Genomic DNA, 26,905 nt, shown 5'->3' with positions numbered 1-26,905 from the left:
TACACAAATAAAAACATTTGGTTTGTAAATATGTGATCATCATGATTATCATCCTTCTAATTAGGACCATGTTCACTGTTGGATTTCTTTTCTATCCCAGCCTTGTTTTACTCAGCTGTTTAGATGATATGTTGTAAGATGAGATAATATTTCCTTAATTGTACCATTTTAAAGCAGCATGTATGGTTTATTGATAAAATGAAAGGCTATTATGCTCAATATTACCTGTTAGATTTAGTCCTCAGAATCTTCCTTACAGGGCCTTTTATTTTATCAACATGATAATGATGATGAAGACATAAGTATATTTACAAGTATAGTATGAAAAGATAGTCAACAGTGTATTAATAATACATTATGAAAAATAAGACATATCCCAGAAGTGGAAAAGTAGTTTTACATTAGATAATGTTATTTTCTTCATATTTAATAGATTAATGAAAATTATGGAGAAAAATATTCAAAAAGATTCAATATTCATTCATGATAAAATACTTAGCGAGCTATCTGTAATTCTAAAAAAAAATTTAAATATCATCAAAATTATCAAAATCTGGGTATCAAAATGTGATTTATGTACTAAAAGTAAGGGCCAAGAACACTCAAGACAATATTGAAGAACAAGGTGAAGATATCAAAATACACACAACTACAGTTTATAATCCTAACAGAGACAAACCAATGGAATATTATCAAGACCAATTATTGACTTATTTAATATAAATTGTATCTATGAGAAATGTGTCATTATATATTTATAGCAAATATTCAATATATATATATATATATATATATATATTTTTTTTTAGTGGAGTGCAGTTTATTACACCGGCGGGCCCAAGGCAGAGTCTCCTCTTAGCCAAGGGCCCCGACCAGCATTTGTGAAAATCTTTTATACCCCATGTGTCCAAACCCACTATCCCAATTCCCTTGAGACTTACATAAACAAAGGAAGGGTAAATACAACTACAATAACCCCATCATTCACGTGTTATGTGTTCAAACAGTCAATAATCAATAAGCCCGCAGTTACATTCCAAATAGTTAATAACTGATAAGCCTGTGCTTACATTCTGATAGATAGTGTCCGGAGGCAGGGGTGATTAGTGTCTGTTCTTCAAGATTCCCCTGCCCAGAGGGGGGTCTTATCCTTCCATTGTCATTCCCACAGGCGCTAAGCACAGAGTTCAGAGTCCACTGGAGAGGTGGCCACGCACGATCAGCACAGACAGGCCTGAGATGGAGTCCAGGCCCTATGAATTCCTTCTTCATTCCCCCCTCTTGATGCTCTTAGTTTCCATAATGAGCATCATTTATTGAGATATATTGTACCTTAGCCCTCCTGCCACCCACATGAGAGAATGCTATCAACCTCTGGGTTACAAAATTCACAAGGCATTGTAGGAAGCAGGGTCCACAAAGCAGTATGATCAAGATTACTATAACAACAGTTCATTAGACATGGCTTTCACTTGATTTTGCATATCCTCCAAGGCAGCAGATACATCTTCAGACAGGTCAGGGATGTACACACCATTCGCCAAAGTCCCTTCTTGGGCTGCTGTGAGTATGTCTAATGCCATCCTATTTTGAATTACTGCCTTCCTCATTTGAATCTGTTCTTCGTTCAAAGCTTGAATGGCTTTAGTACTGTGTAAGAGGGCCTGTTTAATGAAATTAGTTAAGGCCTCTACCTTAACCATGATATCCGTTGTCCCTACAGAGGGTATAAACAAGGCAGCAACATAGTCATACCATTGGAACACAGATCGTGTCCATCTTGCATGCAGATAAGGCAGGTTTACTGGAGGCTGGTGTAGGCTAGGCTTAATTCTGCCATGGGCGAAAGCAAATCCTAATGTGCAACGCCCCAGCCAGCCAACTGGTAACCATGGCCATAAGTTAAGCCCACAGAGCCACTGGGTCCCATTGGGGGCTACCCAGCGGATTCCAGGATTATATTTCCAGTCGGAACCGGGCCACTGAGCAGACTGATTGGGGTGATAGGTAACTTCCAAGATTTGTTTACTTTGTTCAGGGGACAAATAACAATTCTTTTGGGTCTAGGGGATGGTCTCCAAATCCAACTTTCTGTTCTTTTTGTTCCCAGCAAATAGTAGCAGGGGCAATCAACTGTCCTTTCTCAGGAGTCATCCAGAAATATTCATCCCAGACCTGGTAGTATTGCTCAAGGCACCGGGAGTCCTGTCCCCCTTTTGTAAGGGTGCCCTTTTCCTCTTTAATTCTCATATATGAGGTATAAGCCTTTGTTATCTCCGTAAGGCTGGTGTTCATGTTAAATGTAATCCTATGTCCCTGGCCCATTGATGGCTTCTTCTAACACCAGAGGGCAAAGAAAGGTTATGGTTGGTGAGAGAGAGGAAAGTTCCTTTCTGTTGTTAAAGTCCCCATAACAGAGTGACGATACCCACCAGGGGAGTCTGTCTATTACTGACAGGGGCATAGCCCCACATACCCAAGTTCAAAATTGCATTGGTGAGGCCGAGCAGCAGGAGTCGTTTACCCAGCTCCATCCTGTAGAGGGCTCGTCTGGGACCTAGTTTTCTTCTTCCTCCTCAGAATGATCTTGGTTTCCCGTGGGTCGGTGGGGTCCTTCTGGGTGGTCCACTCGGCGTCCTCCGGGTCAGCGTGGTATGTCTTCTTTGCTCTGGTGTGATGGATCAAGGGACAATACCTACAACTTTAACTGCAGTAGGGGTAGTTAGAATAACATAAGGGCCCTTTCACCAAAGGGCTAGCAAATCATGTTTCCAATCTTTGACCCATACTTGGTCACCAAGTGTAAACTCATGAATCTGTTCCCCAAGGGGGAACGGCACCCTTTCTTGTACAAACTTAGTTACCCGATTTTATTACCTTACCCAGTTCCATCTGCTGTGAAATCCTATCCCCCCTTACCTGAGGCAAATTTGTTGACACCTGTTTTCTTATGGGAGAAGGCCTCCCATACACAATTTCGTGTAGAGAATAGCCTTGGGACTGTGGGGTCAGCCTGAGTCTGAGCAGAGCCATTGGGAGCAAGTCCACTCAGGAGCAGTCAGTCTCTCTGATCCACTTGGAGAGTCTCTTTAAGTGTCCGGTTGGTTCATTCCACCATCTCAGAACTCTGGGCCTCCTCTTTGTAGATCTGTGCCTTCTTCTTCGACACCCGGTAACCTGCTTCCATCAACAGCTGGAGCAGTGCATTTGTCCCTTTCCAGCATTTTTCCTTGGTCTCAGGCAGCCAGCAGCAGGTCATCCCCCTATTGTAGGAGCTGACATCCATACTCTTCCGGATGGAATGAGTCCAGATCAGAAGCCAAGGCTTCCCCAAAGATGGCTGGGAAGTTTTTAAACCCTTGTGGGGGAGTCCAGATGAGCTGTTGTTTGGTGCTCCCCACTGGATCTTCCCATTCAAAGGCAAAGATGGGCTGTGACGCTGGGGCGAGGCATATGCAGAAGGCATCCTTGAGATCTAGGCAAGTGTAAACTTTAGTCCTCGGTGGGAGGAGGCTAAGTAAGGTATAGGGGTTTGGAACAGTGGCGTGTAAAGTCACAGTAGCCTGGTTGACTAGCCTGAGATCTTGTACAGGCCTATAGTCCTGTCCTCCTTCCCTTTTGACTGGCAGGACTGGCGTACTCCAAGCCGACTGGCACTCTACTAGAATGCCTGCTTGTTTCAATCTATTGATGTAGGGCAATATGCTGGCTCAGGCCTCCATCCATAGCGGGTACTGGCGCCCTCTAACCGGGATGGTGCCTGGTTTGAGTTCCATTATCACTGGGGATTGATGTTTAGCCAGCCTGGGGGGAGGGGGGGTTGTCTTCCACTCAGACCTCAGGGAATAATTGAGTTAGCTCCCTCATGCTCTTCTAGCCCACCCGGTTCTGCCTTCAGAGGCTCATGCAACCTCCACTCATCTTGGGTTGGTATTGAGAGAGAGGGCAAATAAGTCATAGAGTCCGTCCAGAAGGTGGGCCTCTCTCAGGGGAGAAAGTCACTTGTGCTCCTAGTTTGGAGAGCAAGTCTCTTCCCAAAAGGGGTACTGGGCACTCAGGAATGTAGAGGAATTCATGAATCACTTGGTGCCCCCCCACCCCCCATCTGACATTTTCTCGGCTGGCAAAACGATTTAGTCATCTCTTCACCCAATACCCCAGTTACAGCGGTAGTCTTTGTGGACAGAGGTGCCACAGGTTTTGTTACTACCGACAGTTCTGCTCCTGTATCCACCATGAAGTCAATGTTTTGGTCCCCCACTTTTACGGTTACCATGGGCTCTCAGGGACCTGATATCTCTGAGCCCTGGCAGCCGTAGTTAATTTCCAGGTCAGCAAGCCCCACAACTGCGGGAGCTTCCTCTTCCTTCCATGCCTTAGGGCATTCATTCTTCCAGTGGCCAAAAGCTCGGCGCCAGGCACACTGGTTTGGCGGTAACGGGCCCAGGGCCTCCCTTGGGACCGGCTGAAGGACTGTCCTGTCCTTGGGGTAGATGAGGTTTTCTGGAGGGCCCGAGATAGACTTTCCCAGAGCAGCAGCTAGCACTGTAAGTCTCTTGTCTGTTCTCTTTTATTCCCTCCAGCTCTCTGGCAGAGCGCGGTCTCTGCTTAATTCCAACATCTCCCTCCCCCTCTTGTCAGTACTCACCGGGAGAGGCGGGTGTAGCTTGGGCGGTTCAGTTGGAGCCGGATTCTGGAAGTGTTGGCCAGAGGCTTCTGTCACTGGGATCAGAGCCTGCCCAAACGGCGGCTCTACGAACTCCGGGAAAGCTGGCTGTTGCAGAAACTTCACCTGGCCCTGGATTAAGGCGGCCTCCGGTCCTGGTGAAGCACTGGGAGGCAGGCGTGTCATTATCCAGTATGCGGGAGGGGTCAGGTCATCCCCGTCCAAATCCTGTAGAATTTCCTTTTTTATCATCAGTCAATTTTTGTGCCATTAATATTTTTCCCTTTCCCTTCTGGATACAGAAACTTGTCCAAGTAGGAGGGTCTCGAGCTAACCCTAGCCATGAGTCAATAGATGGATATTGATTCAGGTGTCCTGGCTCTCCTGTGACTTTAAGTTCACGGTGTTCTCTGGTGGCCATCCTGCTCCCATAGCGGGCCATTCGACCTCACAGAGTATGTGGAGGCAGTTAGGCTTCATCTTCACCCCATAGTCTCCTCCTAATCCCTTCTTTAAATTTTTAATCATGCACTCCAATACAGTTGCCTTAGATTCACTTCCCCCCATCTTGCTTACCTTCTCAGACCTTCTTCTACTTTTCCTTTTCGTTCTGTCTACGAAGTTCTCAGTACCCTATGTACTTCTGACATTTCCACTCAGTGACACTTAAATTTCCATTCTGCCTCCTTCCTAATTGGGGCGAGAAGAGCCTTACCTGCCAGACCCCAGAGGGAGAAGGGGGATCGGCGTGTCTTCACCTGCCAGTCAGCATAGCTGAACCAGAACATCACATGGTCCAAGACTGTTTCTCCCTTAAAGTCCATTCTGCCTTGGTAGGCTTGATCAGAAACACAGATGGGTTAAATATCCCATGTCCCAGGCCATCTCCGGAAAAGCCAATTCATACTCACTTCTGTATCCCCCTCCTTCTAGCCTAACAATTCCGAGGGGGTCAAGAATTTCACAGCAGACAGGACACCTCCTGGGGGAGGGCAGAATACGAGCATACAAGGACCAGTTTCCTATCCCAAAAATCCCCTGGCGATCGCTTGGTAATAATTTTCCCCGAGACGGCGTGGAAACACCTCCTAAATGACCTTCACAAATTTCCTTCCTAAACCCTAGCACGCTCGCCGACCTGTGTACCCAGCAATCGCCGCCTGCCTATTCCAGGCTCCTGTGGATCCCCGCTCCTTCTAGTCCCTCCCAGGGGGGTGATCAGGCCCCCTCTTCCACCCTGCCGGGTGGGCTCCTCCTCACCTGAGCGCTCAGTTCCCCTGCTGCCGTCCACTACCTGCTGACGTGAAAGGTCCGGGCGTTGAGAAGCAGAATCCTTCCAGAGGGGTGAGGCGGCTTCCCCCATCTAGGAGATTCAAGCCACAAAGCCTCGGGGTGGCCTCAAATGAGACCTGTCTCCTCAAAGTGAGGAGTTTCCCGGCCCATGCACCAAATGTTATAGCCACGCTTTCCGGAAAACAAACTCACTCAGAAGGACAATACAGATAGTGGAGTGCAGTTTATTACACCGGCGGGCCCAAGGCAGAGTCTCCTCTTAGCCAAGGGCCAATATTCAATATTTTTATAGCAATAGTTGGAAGTAAAAACACTATGACTTATTACTCATATTGCCCTTATATGAATGTGCCAGCAAGGTTTAAAAGTCTCTCTTTTTTGTTGCTTAAAAGAATTAGAAACTATTGGTTCTTTAAAGAGTCTTCAGTGCTTGATAACAGCTGTATAAAATTTATGGACTTTTTCTTACTAAAGCAGGCATTAATTATAAAATTTTTACCAATCCTCTATACTTTATTATAGTTTTATATTTACTTATGACTATATCTTTGCTTTAAAGTTAAGAGATGAAGCTTTTGCCATATTTTTACTAATTTTATAGCTTCTATTTCTTTTTGCAATGCAAACACACTTCAGGGGATCAATTCTTTCTCCCTGAAGTGTAGCATTAGAGATTCCTTATGGCAAACTATTTGGTTTAGTTTGTTGTTAAAAAGTCTTTATTTCACGCAGGTGGTGAAAGGCTGCTTGACTGTGTATAAAAGTCCAGATTGCTAGTGATTGCCTTTCTGATTTTTGAAGTTATGTTTCCAGTTGTTTATCAGCTTCTATTGTTGTCGCAGCTAAGCAGGTTATCAGTTGCTAATTATTTTTCAATATCAGGAATTAGTCTTTTCACTTTTATTGCTGCCTAGACTTCCCTCGTGGCTCAGACGGTAAAGCATCTGCCTACAATGAGGGAGACCCGGGTTCGATCCCTGGGTTGGGAAGATCCCCTGGAAAAGGAAACGGCAACCCACTCCAGTACTCTTGCCTGAAAAGCCCATGGACAGAGGAGCCCGGTAGGCTACTGTCCATAGGGTCGCAAGGAGTCAGACACAACTGAGTGACTTCACTTACTTACTTCATCTAGGTTTAATGTTATGAAGATTTACTGTTATCTGAATAAACATTTATTTTTTATTCCTGCTTTGAATTTTTAGAACTTCCTGAACCTAAAATATCATGTCAATTAAAGGTTCTGGAAAATTATCAGCTATTATCATTCTATTCCCATCCTGTGCTTAGCTGCTCAGTCATGTCCGAATCTTTGTGACCCTTTGTGACCCCATAGACTGTAGCGCACCAGGCTCCTCTGTCCAGGTGGGTTGTCATGCCCTTCTCCAGGAGATCTTTCATCCCATAGAATACTAAATAAACATGTGCCACATTTCATTCTACTCTCTGTATATTTTAACTTCTAATACTTTCCATTTTATTCTCTTAAAATTATATAATAGGTACTTCTTTAGATATACATTCTATTTCACTAATTCTCTCTTTTGCTCTATCTATATGTGCAATTTATTGATTTTTACTTTTTAAAAAATTTATACTTGTCCTGTTGAAGTTTTTTTCCTAATATATTAGAGTTTTTAAATGATATTTTCTCATTTTCTCAAAATTGGTAATACCTTAAATGTTTTAAATTTCTTAAAACCTTTTACATTTTGTTTCTGCCAATTCCATTAACTGAAGCTTTTAAAATTCTAAGTTGTTTTTAGTTTTTTAGGTTTTTCTTTTTTCCTCTTCCCATGTAAAGTTTTTCTCTGAAATTTGTATGTGAAATTTATATTTGATGAGGCTTTATTTTTGGGAAACTTGAGAATCCCAGGTTGAGGATGTGTCCTTTCAGAGACTCAAATTCCCAATAAGATTACTTTAAGTTAGTTTTATATACTGGGGCTTGAACAAATTTTTAATGAAATTACATAATCAAACGTGTAATTGGAAATTCTTAGATGAGAATATTCCCCCCTACTCCTCCACACTCAGGAGTTCAGTGTGAAACAGACTAACTACTTTATTATCTTCTTTTACAAGCTGAACAACTTTAATCTACTTATTTTCCAAGTCATAGCTTTTTAAGTGTTCCTATTCATCTTGCTGGACTCCCTCAATGTTGGCACTTATTCCTTTTGACTATTAAAAGCCAGACTCTATTTCCTGTGATTGGAAAATGTTATAGGATATCTGGAGCTTCAGCTTGAACTTACTACCTCAGAAACCTTCCCATGATTTCAGGTTGCTTAGCCCTGTTAATTTCAGAATTCTTAGTGTTTGTCTTTATTGTTTACTAGGTTACTATATTTTTCCTACATGTTTAGATGTGTCCTATCATTTGAACACTTGCAAGAACACTTTGGCATTATTTAGCACATCAATTTGTCAGATGTAAGCTCCTTGTTCTTTTAACAGTGTACTATATTTGATTTTCTAGCATCTATTTAGAAAAATAGTACCAGGGTGTGATTTTCATTTTATATGTCAAGATTTACTTAGGTTGTGGTCTACTGCTACTGTTTACATAACTATCACAATGACTATACAGTATTATAAGTGCTTTAAAGCATTAATTTATTTAATTCTAACACACTGTTATTCTAAGACACAGGCTTCAACAGCACATGAACCATGAATTTCCATTGTTCAAGCTCAATTTAGAAAATGCAGAGGAATCAGAGATCAAATTGCCAACATCTACTGGATTATCGAGAAGCAAAAGAGTTCCAGGAAACCATCTACTTCTGCTTTATTGACTATGCCAAAGCCTTAGACTGTGTGGATCACAACAAACTGTGGAAAATTGTTCAAGAGATGGGAATACAAGAACACTTTACCTGCCTCCTGAGAAATCTGTATGCAGGTCAAGAAGCAACAGTTAGAGAACTGGACTTGAAACAGTAGACTAGTTCCAAATAGGAAAAGGAGGATGTCAAGGTTGTATATGGTCACCCTGCTTATTTAACTTATATTCAGAGTACATCAAGCAAAATGTCAGACTGGATGAAGCACAAGCTGGAATCAAGATTGCCAGGAGAAATATCAATAACCTCAGATATGCAGATGACACCACCCTTATAGCAGAAAGCGAGGAAGAACTAAAGAGCCTCTTGATGAAAGTGAAAAAGGAGAGTAAAAATGTTGACTTAAAACTCAATATTTAGAAAACTAAGATCGTGGCATCCAGTTCCATCTCTTCATGGCAAATAGATGGGGAAACAATGGAAATAGTGAGAGACTTTATTTTCTTTGGCTCCAAAACCACTGGGGATGGTGACTTCAGCCATGAAATTAAAAGATGCTTGTTCCTTGGAAGAAAAGTTATGACCAACCTAGACAGCATATTAAAAAGCAGACACAATACTTTGCCAACAAAGGTCTATATGGTCAAAGCTATGGTTTTTCCAGTGGTCATGTATGCATGTGAGAGTTGGACTATAAAGAAAGCTGAGCATCAAAGAATTGATGCTTTTGAACTGTGGTGTTCGAGAAGCCCTTAGACTGCAAGGAGATCCAACCAGTCCATCCTATAGAAAATCAGTCATGAATATTAACTGGAAGGACTGATGTTGAAGCTGAATCTCCAATACTTTGGCCACCTGATGTGAAGAATTGACTGATTAGAAAAGACACTGATTCTGGGCAAGATTGAAGGCAGAAAGAGAAGAGGATGACAGAGGACGAGACGGTTGGATGGCATCACCAACTCAATGGACATGAATTTGAGCAAGCTCTGGGAGTTGGTGTGGATAGGGAAGCTTGGCATGCTACCATCCATGGGATTGCGAAGAGTTGGACACGACTGAGTGACTGAACTGAACTGAACTAGCTAAACACACTGTGACGGAGAAGGAAATGGCAACCCACTCCACTATTCTTGCCTGGAAAATTCCATGGACTTAGGAGCCTGGTGGGCTATAGTCCATGGGTTGTAAAGAGTTATACACAACTGAGCAATTAAGCCAACACACTGTGAGGTAAATATATTATCATTGTACAAATTGTAACTGATAGAACTCTGAAGCACAAATGTTAGAACAACTTATGGAGGATCGTATACCTTGTAAGTGGCACAGGTAAACACATGTATGTTTGCTTGAGAATCATTATTTCCAAATTTTAGGCTAAAATACCGGGTTTACTACACTGGTGATTAATATTCATCAGTGATTTTTGTCTTAGAAAACTACTTATCTAAAGTCTTAAATTTTTGACTAAAACATCTTTCATAGTATTCTTTACCATTAAATTTTTGATCTCCCACACTTCTGTATCATATTCACTCACGTTAACACTAACTTTCCCTTGGACTGCAAGGGGATCCAACCAGTCCATCCTAAAGGAGATCAGTCCTGGGTGTTCATTGGAAGGACTGATGCTGAAGCTGGAACTCCAATACTTTGACCACCTGATGCGAAGAACTGACTCATCTGAAAAGACCCTGGTGCTGGGAAAGATTGGGGGCAGGAGGAGAAGGGGACGACAGAGGATGAGATGGTTGGATGGCATCACCGACTCGATGGACATGGGTTTGGGTTGACTCCAGTAGTTGGTGATTGAGGGAGGCCTGGTGTGCTGCGGTTCATGAGGTCACAAAGAGTCAGACTGACTGAACGACTGAACTGAACACTAACTTTTTATTATTCTCTATTTTTTTGATTCTTCTCTTGTTCTAATTGCAAAATATATTTTGATGCTTTATTATGTTTTCTTTTAAATGTTGGTTTTTACATTTTAATAATTATTTCTTCTGCTTTAAAAATTCATAATTAATGCTTGAATATTTATAATTTTTATGCTTTTTAGAAGATAAATGTAATTTCTATTTTTAAATGGTTGGGAAAATAAGTAATTAAAGCATAGAACATAAGTGAAACTTGTAGATTAATTTTCAAGGATCAGAAATAGGGGATACAACAAAAGTAATCATAAGAGTGACATGAGTAACTGGAGTCATCTCCTTGTTAGATTTTAAATCCACTGTTAGTTCTTGACTCTAATATACTGTCTTCTGTTTCTACCTACAAAATGACCTTGGTAATAACACTGTCTTTTATCAAAACTTCTGTTCAGATCTATTTTTTAAAACTCCCAGTAAAAGGTCTGCAATATTCTGAGAAGCAGTTTGAAAACGACTAGTAGATGGTAATTCAAAGCAAATTAATTTCATACAAACATGAGTTTCAACACTGTACACAGAGGGGAGAGATTTTTAAAAATTATTTCTAGTGAGAAAAATCAGACTTTTCACAGGTGTGGGAGTTAGGTCTTCTCCAAATTTTTATTTTCCTTTTTCTCCTCTTCCTCGACTTCTGATTTAGGAAATTTCCAATTTGGAAAGGAAATCTGCAGAGATTATAGGTATATACAAATACAGTTTATAGATTCCCTAATAGAATCCAAATTTCTGTCTCACAATCAGAGAGTAGTCTAAATCCTTTTGGGGCATGAAAAGAAGGCCATCCTTCTAATGAGGACAAATAGCTACATAAAAAGTCTTTTAAGATACATAAGCAGCAGCTTAGAGATCATGGACACAGACATTCCTGTTCTTTGAGGCTTTATGTGGAAATAGCTTTTTCCTTAAATTAAATAAGAAAAAAAAATAAGATTGATAACAGTTTAGGAAATTATTAGTTTGTACTAGGTCATTATATTCTTTTAAGAATCAGTTTAGATTGTGCGAACACATATCTTAGAAAAACACTTTTTTTAAAAATAAATAGAAAAGTGGAATCATGGAGTATTTGCCTCTGTGATCAGATTTTTTTAATGTAGCATAATGTGCTTGAGGTTCATTCATATTGTTACATATTGAAGAATTTCCTTCACCTTTAAGGCTGAATAGTATGTAGTCAGTCCTCCTTATCTGCAGGGTCTGCACTCATAGATTCAACCAACTGTGGATCAAAACTATTAAAAAAAATAAAAACTTTCAGAGTGTTCCAAAATGCAAAACTTTGAATTTGCCACACTCTGAGAATTCTTTACATACCATTTACATCGTATTTACAACTATTTACATAACACTCACATTGTTTGACACTGTAAGCAATCTAGAGATGATTCAGAGTTTAACGGAGGATGTGCTTATGTCATATCCATATTTATGCATTTAACATACACCATTTAATATAAGGGACTAGAACCCTTATATTAACCAACCTCCCATGGACACCAAGAAATGACTGTAACATTGTATATACATTTTCTTTATGTATTCATCCATCAATCAGGTTGCCACTTTTAGAACTAAAATGAACACGTGAGTGTTAATATATTTTTAAAATCGTAACTTTAATTATTTTACACAAATGTCCAGAAGTGAGATTCCTGGATCATATGGTAGTTCTAATTTTAATTTTTGAGGAGCTTCCATCCTGTTTTACATAGCAGCTGTACCATTTTACATTCCTACTAGTGATATACAAGAGTTCTAATTATTCTATATCTTTGCCAACACATGTCTTTTATTATTATTTTTATAATAGCCGCACTGATAGATGTGAGGTAATACCTCTCTTTGGTTTTAATTTCCATTTTTTGATGTTTGGTGACTAAGGATTTTTTTATGTATCTTTTGGCCATTTGTAAAAACATATATTTAAGTGCCGAAGCCGTTTTTAAATCAGGTTATTAGTTTTTTTGCTATGTAACTTTAAGAGTTATAGGCTTTACTTATACATTTTGGGGCTTCAATCCTTTTTAGATATACAGTTTGCAAATATAGTCTCCCATTCTGTGGGTTGCCTTTTACTGTGTTGATTGTTTCCTCTGCTGTGGAGCTTTTTATTTTGATATAACTTGACTTTATTTTTGTTTTTGTTGACTGTGTTTTTAGTGCCATACCCCAAAAATCCTTGCCAAGATCAATGTTATGAAGATTTTCCCCTTATGCTCTCTTCTGGAAGTTTCACAATTTGGGGTATTAATGTTTAAACCATTAATAGATTTTGAGTTGATTTTTGTGTATGGCCTTCTACCAATCCAAGCAATCATGTCTGTTTTCCTTTAGGCAGCCAGAGTATGCTGGTCCAGTAAGAGTTCCAAGACTGGCAAGCAAAAGCCAGTCCTCTGTGGAGAACTTGTCAAAAAAGCAGTGATGTGGGATGTACAAACTAACTTTTTCCACCTGGTGAAGCTGGGAACTAGGAGGTTTCTTCCTGATCATGTGTTCATGTGTGTGTCTGTGTATGTGTTAGTTACTTAGTCATGTGAGACTCTTTGTGACCCAATGGACTGTAGCCCACCAGGCTCCTCCGTCCATGGGGATTCTCCAGACAAGAATACTGGAGTGGGTTGCCATTTCCTTCTGTCATTTCCTTCTCCTGATCATGTGGCACTACACAAAGGTAGGGTCTCTGGAGAGATGGAGTCTGGAGTCTCCCTGCAGACTCTGGTGAGTCTGATTTCACATTCTCGCAACATGCAAGACCTTTTCAATTAGTTTCTGATTTCTCACAAAGGAAGTTTGTTCATGAACTGTTGCTGGATTGGCGTGTCACAAGGGAAAAGATGCCCCTAAAGGAAATCAATCCTAAATAACTCATTGGAAGGACTGATGCTGAAGCTCCAATACCATGGCTACCTGATGCAAAGAGCCAATTCATTGGAAAAGACGCTGATGCTGGGAAAGATTTGAAGGCAAAAGAAGAGGGGGGCGACAGAGATGAGATGGTAGGATGGTATCACTGACTCAATGGACATGAATTTGAGCAAACTCTTGGAGATAGTGGAAAGCAGGGAAACCTGGTGTGCTGCAGTCCATGGGATCACAAAGAGTTAGACATGACTTTATGACTGAATAACCACAAAAGCTTCTGACTCTTCCATCTGCCTGATCGCACGTTTTTTTTTCTGTATACTTCTTTAAACTGTAGCTTTGTTTAATTCACTTTTCCTGTTCTTTCTACATTTTAATTATGAAAGAATTAATGACAAAGACTATGCTTCTCAAAGTATGTTCTAGTAAATTTTTTAAAGTAATGGTAACTTAAATAATCTGCAGGATTCTACAATGCACTCCTCAGGGTGTGGTTGTCCCTGTGCCAGCTCATTCATGGAGAAAAGAATTATTATACATTATGAATTATTGAACTAATCTATAGTAACTTCAAAACTTCGTTTTCTTCAAAATTTTATAGAACACTAAGCTTAGAAGTTTCAGAAATATTCCTGTTTAAAATACTCTGCCTTGCTACCTCATAATATATTATGCCTGTGAACCTGGATTTTAATTCAAAAAATACATTCACCAGTTTTTCAGAATCTGTGAAAGATAGGGCCCTATTATGGCATTCAGTCCTTATATACAGAGAATTTCATATCAGTGAAAATGTAATATACTATTCAATTTCCCTGCCTTTCCTATATGTATGGAATCATTTGTCCTAATTCTTAATGGTTTCCATATTATAGAAAATTAGGTGACTTGGCTTAGTTCATGTCTTAAAAAACTGAAAGATCAGTTCATATAAAAATGGAACTACTCACAAAAGTAAACTGTTTAGATAACAAATGAACATGTTCCATTATAAGATATTCTGCTATTACTACACTAAAGTAACAGGTATTTTCTTTAGGCTGCAATCTAAGAGACATATTCAGAAGTTCTATAAATCTTGCATGGTGATTTCTACTACAGAATCAGACATACCTTGGCAGGATTTTCTACTTTCATTTCCAAGTGGAGCTGACCCATTGGAAATAATTTGGAAATGGCCTGAATAATAAGATAAATTTTGAGACCAAATTAACTTATCTCTTGTTCTGGGCCTTTCTGAATTTTGGAGGCATAATATTCTTTTTTGGGTGTGCTGCTCTGGCCCTTTAACAAGTGACCTGAAAAACTGCTAGTTTTGGGTGTGAATAAAAGGGAATCCTCCTACACTGTTGGTAGGAATTTAAATTGGTACAGCCACCATAGAGAACAGTATGGAAGTTCCTTAAAAAACTAAAAATAGAGCTACCATATGATCCAGAAATCCCACTCCTCTGTATATAGCCAAAGAAAACCATAATTTGAAAAGATACATGTATGCCAATGTTCACTGCAGCATTATTTACAATAGCCATGACATGGCAGCAACCTAAATGTTCATTGACATATGACTGGATAAAAAAGATGTGATACATACATACAACAGAATACCATTTGGTTGTAAAAGAAAAAAAAGAATGAAATAATTCCATTTGCAGTGACATGGATGGACCTAGAGATTATCATACTGAGTGAAGTTAGTCAGACAGGGGGAAAAAAAAAAACAAATACCATAGGATATTGCTTATATGTGGAATCTAAAATAAAAGTGATACAAATGAACCTATCTATGGATTAGAAAGAATCTCATAGAAATAGAGAACAGATTGTGGTTGCCATGGGAGATATGGGGAGGGGAGGGATGGACTGAGAGTTTGGGGTTAGTAGATGTAAACTATCACACAGAGACTAGATAAACACCAAGGTTCTACTGTATAGCACAGGGAATTATATTCAATATATTGGAATAAATCATAGTGGAAAAGAATCTGTGTGTAGAAATAAGTCACTTTGCTCTACAGCAGAAATTAGCATAGCATTGTAAATCAATTATACTTCAATAAAAAATAAATTAAAAAGCTTGAAGAACAAAAATCAAATTTAAAAAACATCAAATATAAACTTTTTATAAATTACAACATCTTAGCAAGCTATTTGAAGTTGGCTGCACTAAAACAAAGTAAATCAAGAGTGAATGAGAAGTGGAGACCAGGAAACCAGGTATCAGCACGAGAAAGAGATGAAGAGAATTCTCTCACACAATCAGGAGGAAAACCCCCAGGATGGAAGTTGAGGAAGTGGCTTATCGAGCAACAAGTCCATATCAGCATGAAGGCCTGAACTGAGAGAAGCAGAAGTAGGATATGAAAGATGGGGAGAATGACGGAGGAAGAGAAAGGTTGGGCTGCAAAACATCTGTCATGTGTGACTGTAACAAGGGGTTCTAGCTATGTGGTACAGAGTCCAGGGAAAATTTAGGGAGTCGCTTATGCTGATAAAGAATCTGCCTGCAGTTCAGGAGACATCGTTTCTATTCCTGGGTCAGGAAGATCCCCTGGAGGAGGGCATGGCAACCACTCCAGTATTCTTGCTTGGAGAATCCCCATGGACAGAGGAGCCTGGTGGGCTACAGTCTATGGAGTCGCAAACAGTCAGACATGACTGAGCAACTAAGAAGCAGCATATACATAAAATGAAAAAGCAAGGGAATTATTAACTCGATGGAAAGTAAAATTGTACAGTTTTAATAGTCACAGTACATTATCAAAGTAATGTTTGCACAAATACTGATTTTAAAGTTATAACTAATAAGAGAATAGGGGTATAGTTTTGGCAGGAACACAAGAAAAATAAATCCTGTTTTCCATAGTCGCCACTTAAAATATGCATAAATGTAAAAAAATGAACAGATATAGATGTAAATTATTAATAAATATGGAAATGAAGCTGTCTCCCTAAAACCAAGTTCCCCTGCTGAGTTTGTTATGATTAACCTCTCTACCCAAAACTTTATTCCCTTTTTTGTCCCATATGATCTCAATCTTGTGCTACCTAAACAATAACCAACCAGAGTCAGATGACTACAGTTGCTATTGTCAATAACATAGTTAATGTACAGCTTCAGGTTGTCTCAGAGGGCAAGATGAGCTAACAGAGCCTCCAGGTATGGATCACAAAACCAGAAACTTGTGAAGCATAGGCATTCTGGCTGCTGAAACTAGATTAAGCAATGTCACAAGAGGATGATTAATCTCAGTTCCTCTATTCTATTTTAGAAACTCTTAACTCAAAGACCAAGTGGATCTGAGGCTGTCTCCCACCCCCTTGCTTGGCATCCTGTAAAAAAAACACCACTCTTTCCTTCATCACAACCTGGTGTCAATAGATTGACTTTGTTGTATGTCAGGTGAGTTTGGTTTGGTAACAACAGAAATGTACCCCATAGCAAGAAAAAAGCTGAAAGCAATAAAAGTAGTTGCCTCAAGAACAGGACTGGACTAAGGGTTGGGGATAAGGGCCTCCTGTTGTTCTTTTCAAGACTTGTAACACAATTTAGCTTTTTACACTGTGTAATAGAACATCTGATTTTTAGAATTTTATAAAATAAACTGAATGCCTAACAACAAACAAAAACTGCTAGTCTTGACTGAGACCTAAATAACAGAAAGTTCTCCAACAAGTCCAGGCTACCTTGCAACCTGCTCTGCCATATGATCCAGTAGATCCAATGGTGCTTGGAGTGTCGGTGTAATAGGGAGGCTGGTGGTGCCTTTGGCAGGACCCTTGGGTGAAGCCACATCACAAGGCCATAGAATCCCAGCCATCCTCTGAAAATTACTTCTCTCCTTTTGAGAGCTTTTGCCCTACCATTGGACTTTAGCAGTGTGGAATGCTTTAATAACAGACCACCGAGTACCATGTGATCTGAACTGTCCATCATGAACTAGATATTATTTGACCCACTGACCCATGACTTGAGCATACACAGCAGGACTCCATCATCAAATGGAAGTGGTATATAAAGATCAGGCCCCAAACAATTCCTGAAGGTACAAATAAGTTACACAAAGAAGTGGCCCCAATCTCCATTATCCCCACTCTTGCTGTACTAAGGTCTTAAGGGGAGTTCCCAATGATCAACTGATACAGGAAGGAAAAATCCAGGCCTGATTTACAATGGTCCTGCACAATATGTAATCACCACTGAATAGCAGACAGTTGGAACTTTATAGAGCCCCATTCTGGGACATCCCTGAAGGACAGTGGTATAGAGAAATCCTCCCAAAGGAAAAAATTCCAAGCAATATGCCTGGTTGGGTGTTTACTTTGGAAAGAAAACTGGCTAGATGTGATATTACTAATATATACCAATTTATGAATTATGACCAGCAGACTACTTTCAGACTCAACTTGTAACATTTCCTGATGTATGAGCATAGGAACTAACCCAGGAATTTTATATTTATCAGGTCTTCATAACCATGAGTGCTAATTCTTAAAAATCTCTCTCATGTATATGAATATGTCTGTGCTTACATTTATACTTATGTATTTATATAATATCTTTAAAAAGAAATTATAATTGGATATTTATATCAAAATCAAAAGCCACATATTTTAAAGATTATAACATAAGTAGAAGTAAAAAGCAAGATGATCAGTAAAATGATGAAAGAGGGATAGGAAGTGTAGTTTTGGAAGGTTTATATATTAAATAAAATGCTAGATCAAATCATTTGAATGCAGACAAGGAAAAGTTAATGATGCATATTCAAACCTCATGATTATCACTAAATTATATTTAAAATACCTGTAATAAGTCAATACTTATTGCATAGGAATCTGGAATGTTAGGCCCATGAGTCAAGGTAGATTGGAAATGGTCAAACAGGAGATGGCAAGAGTGAGTATCAACATTTTAGGAATCAGTGAACTAGAATGGACCAGAATGGGCAAATTTAATTCAGATGACCATTATATCTATTACTATGGGCAAGAAAACCTTAAAAGAAATGGAGTATCCCTCATAGTCAAAAAGAGAGTCCAAAATGGAGTACTTGGGTGCAATCTGAAAAATGACAATGATCTCTGTTTGTTTCCAAGGCAAACCATTCAATATCACAACAATCCAAGTTTATGTCCCAACCAGTAATGCTAGAGGATCTGAAGTCTAATGGTTCTATGAAGACTTATAAGACCTTCTAGAACTAACACCAAAAAGAGATGTCTTTTTCCTCAAGGGGACTGGAATGCAAAAGTATGAAGTCAAGAGATACCTGGAATAACAGGCAAGCTTGACCCTGGAGTACAAAATGAAGCAGGAGAAAGGCTAACAGTTTTGTCAAGCGAACACACTGGTCAGAGCCAACACCCTCTTCCAATAACACAAGAGACTCTACACATAGACTTCAACAGATGGTCAATACCAAAATCAGTTTGATTATATTTTCTGCAGCCAAAGATGGAGAAGCTCTATAAAGTCAGCAAAAACAACATTGGAAGCTGACTGTGGCTCAAGTCATAAACTCATTGCCAAATTCAGACTGAAATTGAAGAAAGTAGTGAAAACCTCTAGGCCATTTGAATGGCCTTTCTTCAATAGGTATGCAGGTATGACCTACATCAGATCCCTATGATTATACAGTGGAAGTGACAATTAGACTCAAGAGATTAGATCTGATAGACAGAGTACTTGAACAGCTATGGACAGAGGTTTGCAACATTGTTCAAGAGGTGGTGATCCACACCATCCTCAAGAAAAAGAAATAAAAAAAGAAAAATGGTTGTATGATGAGGCCTTACAAGTAGCTGAGATAAGCAGGGAAGTGAAAGGCAAGGAGAAAAGGAAAGATATATCCATCTGAATGCAGAGTTCCAAGTAATAGCAAGGAGAGATAAGAAAGCCTTCCTAGGTGAACAATGCAAAGAAATAGAGGTAAATAATAGAATGGATAAGACTAGAGATCTTTTCAAGAAAATTAGAGATATCAAGCATCTCATGCAAAATTAGAGATACCAAGTATTTCATATAAAGATGAGCACAAGAAAGGACAGAAATGGTATGGACCTAATAGAAGCAGAAGATATTAAGAAGAGGTGGCAAAAATACACAGAACTATACACAAAAGATCTTAATGACCAAGATAATTGCAATGCTGTGATCACTTACCTAGAGCAAGATATCTTGGAGTGTGAAGTCAAATGGGCCTTAGGAAGCGTCACTATGAGCAAAGCTAGTGAAGGTGATGGAATTCCAGTTGAGCTATTTCAAATCCTAAAAGATGATGCTGTGAAAGTGCTACACTCAATATGCCAGCAAATTTGGAAAACTCAGCAGTGGCCACAGGACTGGAAAAGTTCAGTGTTCATCCCAATCCCAAAGAAAAGCAATGCCAAAGAATGCTCAAACTACCTCACAATCGCACTCATCTCACATGCCAGCATGCAGCTGCTGCTGCGAAGTCACTTCAGTACTGTCCAACTCTGTGCCACCCCATAGACGGCAGCCCACCAGGCTCCCCTGTCCCTGGGATTCTCCAGGCAAGAACACTGGAGTGGGTTGCCATTTCCTTCTCCAATGCATGGAAGTGGAAAGGGAAAGTGAAGTCGCTCAGTCGTGTCCGACTCTTAGTGACCCCATGGACTGCAGCCTACCAGGCTCCTCCGCCCATGGGATTTTCTATGCAAGAGTACTGGAGTGGGGTGCCATTGCCTTCTCTGACACGCTAGCATAGTAGTGCTCAAAATCATCTAAGCTAGACTTCAACAGTATGTGAATCAGGAACTTCCAGATATTCAACATGGATTTAGAAAAGGCAGAGGAACCAAAGATCAAATTGCCAACATCCACTGGATCATAGAAAAAGCAAGAGAATTCCAGAAAAACATCTACTTTTACTTTATTGACTATGCTAAATTCTTTTGCTACTGAGATCACAACAAGCTGTGGAAAATTCTTGAAGAGATGGGAATACTAAATCACTTTACCTGCCTTCTGAGAAATCTTTATGCAGGTCAAGATGCAATAGTTAGAACTGAACATAGAACAATGGACTGGTTCAAAGTTGGGAAAGGAGTACAGCAAGGCTGTATACTGTCACCCTGCTTATTTAACTCATATGCAGAGTACATCATGAGAAAGGCTGGGCTGGATGAAGCTCAAGCTGGAATCAAGATTGTCTGGAGAAAATATCAATAACCTCAGATATGAAGATAACACCACCCTTATGGCATAAAGCAAAGAGGAACTAAACAGCCTCTTGATGAAGGTAAAAGAGGAGGGTAGAAAAGCTGGCTTTACTCTCAGCATTCAAATAACTAAGATCATGGCATCTGGTCCTATCACTTCATGGCAAATAGATGGGAAACAATGGAAACAGTGAGAGACACTTTTTCTTGGGCTCCAAAATCACTATAGATGGTGACTGCAGCCATGAAATTAAAAGACACTTACTCTCTGGAAGAAAAGTTATGACCAACCTAGACAGCATTTTAAGAAGCAGAGACATTACTTTGCCAACAAAGGTCCATCTAGTCAAAGCTACGGTTTTTCCAGTAGTCATGTATGGATGTGAGAGTTGGACCATCAAGAAGGCTGAGTGCTGAAGAATTGATGCTTTTGAACTGTGGTATTAGAGAAGACTCTTGAGATTCCCTTGGACTGCGAGGAAATCAAACCAGTCAATCCTCAAAGAAATCAACCCTGAATATTCATTGGAAGGACTGATGCTAAAGCTCCTATTCTCTGGGCATCTAATGAGAAGTGTTGACTATTGGGAAAGACCCTGACTCTGGGAAAGATTGAAGGCAGGAGGAGAAGGGAACGACAGAATACAGGATGGCTGAATGTCATCACTGACTCATTGGACATGAGCTTGAGCAAGCTCCAGGAGATGGTGAAGGACAGGGAAGCCTGGCGTGCTGCAGTCCACAGGTCACAAGGAGTCTGACACAACTGAGCGACTGAACAACAACAAATTAGCCAATATAGGTTACAAAAAGATGCGTTAAAACCAATACAAAAGAAAAAAAGGGGAAAAAAGATTAAGAACACAGGGGATGAATGGAAAACAGAAAATGATAGACTTAAGCCTAAGGATTTTAGTAACTATAATAAATGCAAATGAGCTAGTTACGTTAATTAAAAGGTAAAGTATTCCAATGGATATAAGGCAAACCCAATACATACTGTCTTAAAGAATTGCACTTTTCTTTAAATATATAAAAAAGTTAAAATTACAGGGAAAGATATAGCATACAAAATACAAATTACATGATGGAGTATCTGTATTAAAACCAAACAATGTTAGCTTCAGAATAAGGAATATTACTAAGTAGATAGAAGGAAGTACGGTAACAACAAAGGATAAATTAATTAAGAACACTCAGAAAATCTAAATGTTTATGCACATATAATGACAAATATGTCTAAATCTGCAGGGGCATAGATCTGTATATTTATGAAATATTTATATGCATGTATAATAAATATACCAAATATATATATACATACAAATACATATACAAAATTTGCATGTATAGCAAATACATCAAATACTACTGAGCTAAAATAAGAAATAGACAATTTTATTATTATACTGGATATTAAGTTTTCCTCTCTTGTAAATGATACAAGTAGCCAAGAACTTTGTAAGTATAAAGAAGACTTGAATTTAAAGAATGTATAAAACAATTTATAAACACTTCATTCAGTAACAGAAGAGTATATATTATGTGTTATTGCATATAAAACATTCACCAGTATTGAACTTTTGCTGAGGCACCAAAAAAATCAATATATTTTAAAGATTGGATTTATAGAGAGCATGAACACAATGGAATGTTATGAAAAATAAACTATAGCAAGGACAACTCCAAATATCCCCTTCTTTTTTAAATTAAGCACCTTATATCAAGATACCTATGGCAGAAGAAGAAATCACAGTAAATTCAGAAAATATTTTTAAAAGAATATTTATGCAAGTGTGACATATGAAAATTTATAGGACAAAACTAAAACAATGCTTTCAGGATAAAATTTTTTAGCTTTAACATGATTACCTAAAAAAGTAATAAATATCTGAAATTCAGGATAAAATTTTTTAGCTCTAACATGATTACCTAAAAAAGTAATAAATATCTGAAATTAATAACGTAAGCTTCTGTTTTAAGATGTCATGGTAAAGGAGAGAAAAGTCGCGAAGTAAATAGATGGACACAATGAAGATAAGAACAGAAAGCAATGACCTAGTCAGTAGAATAGAGAGAAGAAGAATTAAGGAAACCAAAAGTTACTTTTTAAAAAAGAACAAGAAAATTGATAAATCTTTAGCTAAAATGAACAAGAAGAAAATAAAAATAATAATCTCCAATATTAAGAATGAAAAAGTGACATCCTATGGAATCCGTGTATATAAAAATGATGTAGAAAGAAAATTATAAATAATTGACAACAACAAATGCAATAATTTAAACAGAATCCCTATAAAGTCACAAATTACTAAAAAATGGCAAAAAAAATAAACAGAAAATATAAATGCTCTATCCATATTAAAGAAATTATATTTATAATTTTAAAAGATTTCTGTAATGAAACCCTGGGATCAAATGATTTCCTTGGTGAATCCTAACAAATACTGAAGAGATTATTACAACCCTACACAAATGCTTTTAGAAAACAGAGAAGGACAAAATACTTCAAGTCAGTTTTGGAGACCAGCATTATGCTCTCCAAAACTGAAACACAAATCAGAAAATGACATAACTGATGCAAAAAGATCAAACAAGGTCACTATTAAAATAAAATTACAGAACAATACCCTTATAAATGTAGATGCAGTAATTCATAGAAAGCTTAGCAAATTGAATCAAGAAAAAATACTTAAAATACATGTATCATTCCAAACTGAGTTTAATCCCAGGATCTGAACACTGATAATTATAAAAGACTGATCAGAGAAATTGAAAAGGACCAGTGGCTCTACTCTTAGGCACCTAGGAATAGTTAATGCAAACATTTAGCTACATAAAACCTCATAAATGAATGATCGTAATAATACTATTCATAATAGATGAAAAGTGAGAACTAAATTTCTATCAACAGATGAATGGATCAATGTTGGTATAAGTATTACATTACTCAGAAATTTAAAAAAAAAAACAAAAACAAATACACTTACATGGAAAAATTTGAATATATCTCCAAACAGCATTATGAGCAAATAAGGCCAGGCCAAACACGTTGCTCAATTTCAATTACATTAAATTACAGAACACGCATAACTTTTAACATAATTTACCTTATGTTAGAGTAGTTATGCTTATTCTATGATAGAAATTAGACCAGTGGTTGCCTGAACTGGGGTTTAGGAAGATAAAACTTCAAATAGTAGCAAGGGTACTCTTTGGGGTGAGGAACTGTTCAGTATCTTCATAGTGATGGTGTTTATACAGATGTGTACACTTGTCAAAATATACACATAAGATATGTGCAATTTTATGTTAACTATGTATCAATAAAGTTCATATTAAAGGAAGAAAAAAAAGGAAGAAAAAAATAATGAGATGAGTTCATTTCTCTTTTTATTTTGTTAAATTATTAGAAAATGTTTAAGGTAAAATTTCTGAGTAGAAATTCACCCATTAAAAAAAAAAAAAAAACCCTCTCCCTCTAAAAAAATTCATGCAAAGTTGATTACTGTGATTTTATGTAAATAAAATCCTTCAAGAAATCATGACTATAATTAATGGAAAGCTAGCTAACTGAATATGATAAAGTTTCTAGTCCAAATTCCTTGATACATTGTTTCTCCTCATGTTGTAAACATTTTCTTTAACATCTGAAACTCTGGGACTAGATGAATTAGTTTTTACAAAAGGGTACATCATGAATTCTAATGTCTATGTAAGACTTTACTAGCTCTGATTGGATACTTAGAAGTGAAATGATCATAAAATCTCACTTACAAGGTAATGCTTAGTAAAAATTATCAAATATTTAAAGACATTCAGGTCCTTAACGACATTGAGGAAAACTAACCTATAGACTGCTGTTTTAAAAATCAAATATTTAGATATTTTAATCAGACATGGTTCATTCTAAAAAAGAATGTTGATTTTTTTTAATCTGCTTAAGCCCTCTCAATACCTAAAGTATATTTGTAATATGAATGTCTAATTGAAACACAGTTTATGCACTTACCTATGCTAAATACAAATTTATATATAAAATTCAGTGTGCTTACACACACATAAGTGACTTTAACACATGAGCAGCATTAATATATTTAATATGGTCATTCTGAGGAATAGAACCATAACTTTGTTCCTGTTATCTTAGGAGAGAAATATACAGCAATGAATTTTAAATAAACCTAAGAGATCTCAAATGTATCAAACAATGAAAATTAGCAATATGTGAAAAATCAAATATGGAATCTGACTAGCATAAATCAATGTTAAATCTGGAAGTTCTAAAAAGATCATATTATAATTTGGAAAACAATTATCTTAAGAGGTCTTAATAACAAAAAGGCAATACGTCTATTAGAGTCATTCTCAGGAGTATTCCCCTTCACCTTATTACTGAACTATTAAAATGAACACCAAGACCATGCTGTAAGCTCCGTGACCTCTCCATCAGTTAACAAGGATGCTTTGTGTTCTGAGGCAAGGTCAAAACTCTAAGTCAACCCAAGATCAAGAAGGTCTTCTGGCATAAGTAACATGCATCATGTAATTTTCAATGAGGTTGTGACCCGACTCAATTATAAACAAGAAATAAAAATGGATTTTCTAATTTGCTTTCAAAACATCATGTATCATTTTAAATACAGTGATTGCAATCTCTTTCCCATATGTAATCCCATCCCATCCTAATTTTTAAAGATTTTAGCAGAAAACACTGGCTTCACAAACAAAATAGTAACCTCGAGCTAAGTGTGCATGTGCTTAACAAGAGCCTTTTTGTTACACTATTTAACTTTGTGCTAAGTCACTTCAGGCGTGTCTCTTTGTGACCCCATGGGCTGTAGCCCACCAGGCCCTTCTGTCCATGAGATTTTCCAGGCAAAAATACTGGAGAGGGTTGCCATTTCCCTCTCCAAGAAATCTTCCTCACCCAGGGATCAAACCTAGGTCTCCCACACTGCAGGCCGACTCTTTACTGTCTGAGCCCCCAGGAAGCCATGTTTAACTTTGGACGACTGCTATTCATAGCTCATATTTCTACAAATGATACATCACTATCTTGAAAAATATCACACATTTGCTGAGGAAGAAAAGGGTTTAACATTTCAGCATTCATGTATTTACTCGTCTTACTTACTCTGCAAGGTTTATAAACAAAAAATTTCTTCAAAAAACGATATACTTTCCTTTTTCTCAGCATGAGATGTGTATCTTAGTAAGTTTATGCAAAGTTGATTATACTTCCTATTCAATTTAAGAAGAAATCTCCACAATATTTGTTTCTGAGCAATCTGACAATGGTATAATTTCTTTCAACAGCAAAATACCCAGTTCCTTTTTTTATGCTTAAATGAGAAACTATTTATGAAAATGCAGTCTCATTTATCAAGTGATGTTTAAGATGTTAGATGAGTGAGCAAAAATGAACAAATTGTGCCTAAGGGGGAGTTCTTTCATCCTCTGAAGCAAAATTATCTGAAACTGAGATTTCATAAGACTTAGCTTTATAAATATTAATATTGTCTTTTTCAGAATATTTTGCTTCTCTTTCTCAGATGTATCACACATATTATCATAATAATAATCTAAATATAGAGCAAAGAATTGGTTGGTAAGATTGCCTGTGGGCAGACATTATTATGAAACTATAAAGAATGAAATGCTGAATCAGGGGATATAGGATAGTGTGTTCTAGAAATTAATTCCAGTTGAGACTTGGTGAAACCTTAATCACATAATCCTAACTTACCAAAAATCATTCTTAAGAAAATTTAGTGCTCAGGATAACTTGTGGGAATAAAATTTTATGATAATCTGCAAGAAAGGCAAAGGCAAAGTAAGATGCACAATCTTTCCTTCTGTGAACCTCAAAAACTTTAATGATGGCTCCAAGGACTGAGAAAGTAATTTGATTTCTTTATCCACTCAGTTTGTGGCCTCTGCTGAAACTGCTGGTTAATACCAACTGATGCTCTTTTAATATTATCCATTTTGTTCACTGAGAAGTGCACTGGCATGACCAACTTATTTCATATTGTTAACAGAGAAAGCCTAGTTTCCATTTAGTTGGAAGATCAGGTATAAAAGGGCCACAGACCATTATAATATGTTCTACTTATACTATTTTTTTATCCTCCAATTTTTGTTTGCCTACAGATGATAAACTCAAAAAATGA

This window comes from Dama dama, chromosome 9 (genome assembly GCF_033118175.1).
Source record: "Dama dama isolate Ldn47 chromosome 9, ASM3311817v1, whole genome shotgun sequence".
NCBI classification, from domain to species: domain Eukaryota; kingdom Metazoa; phylum Chordata; class Mammalia; order Artiodactyla; family Cervidae; genus Dama; species Dama dama.
This window is presented reverse-complemented; position numbering follows the sequence as displayed.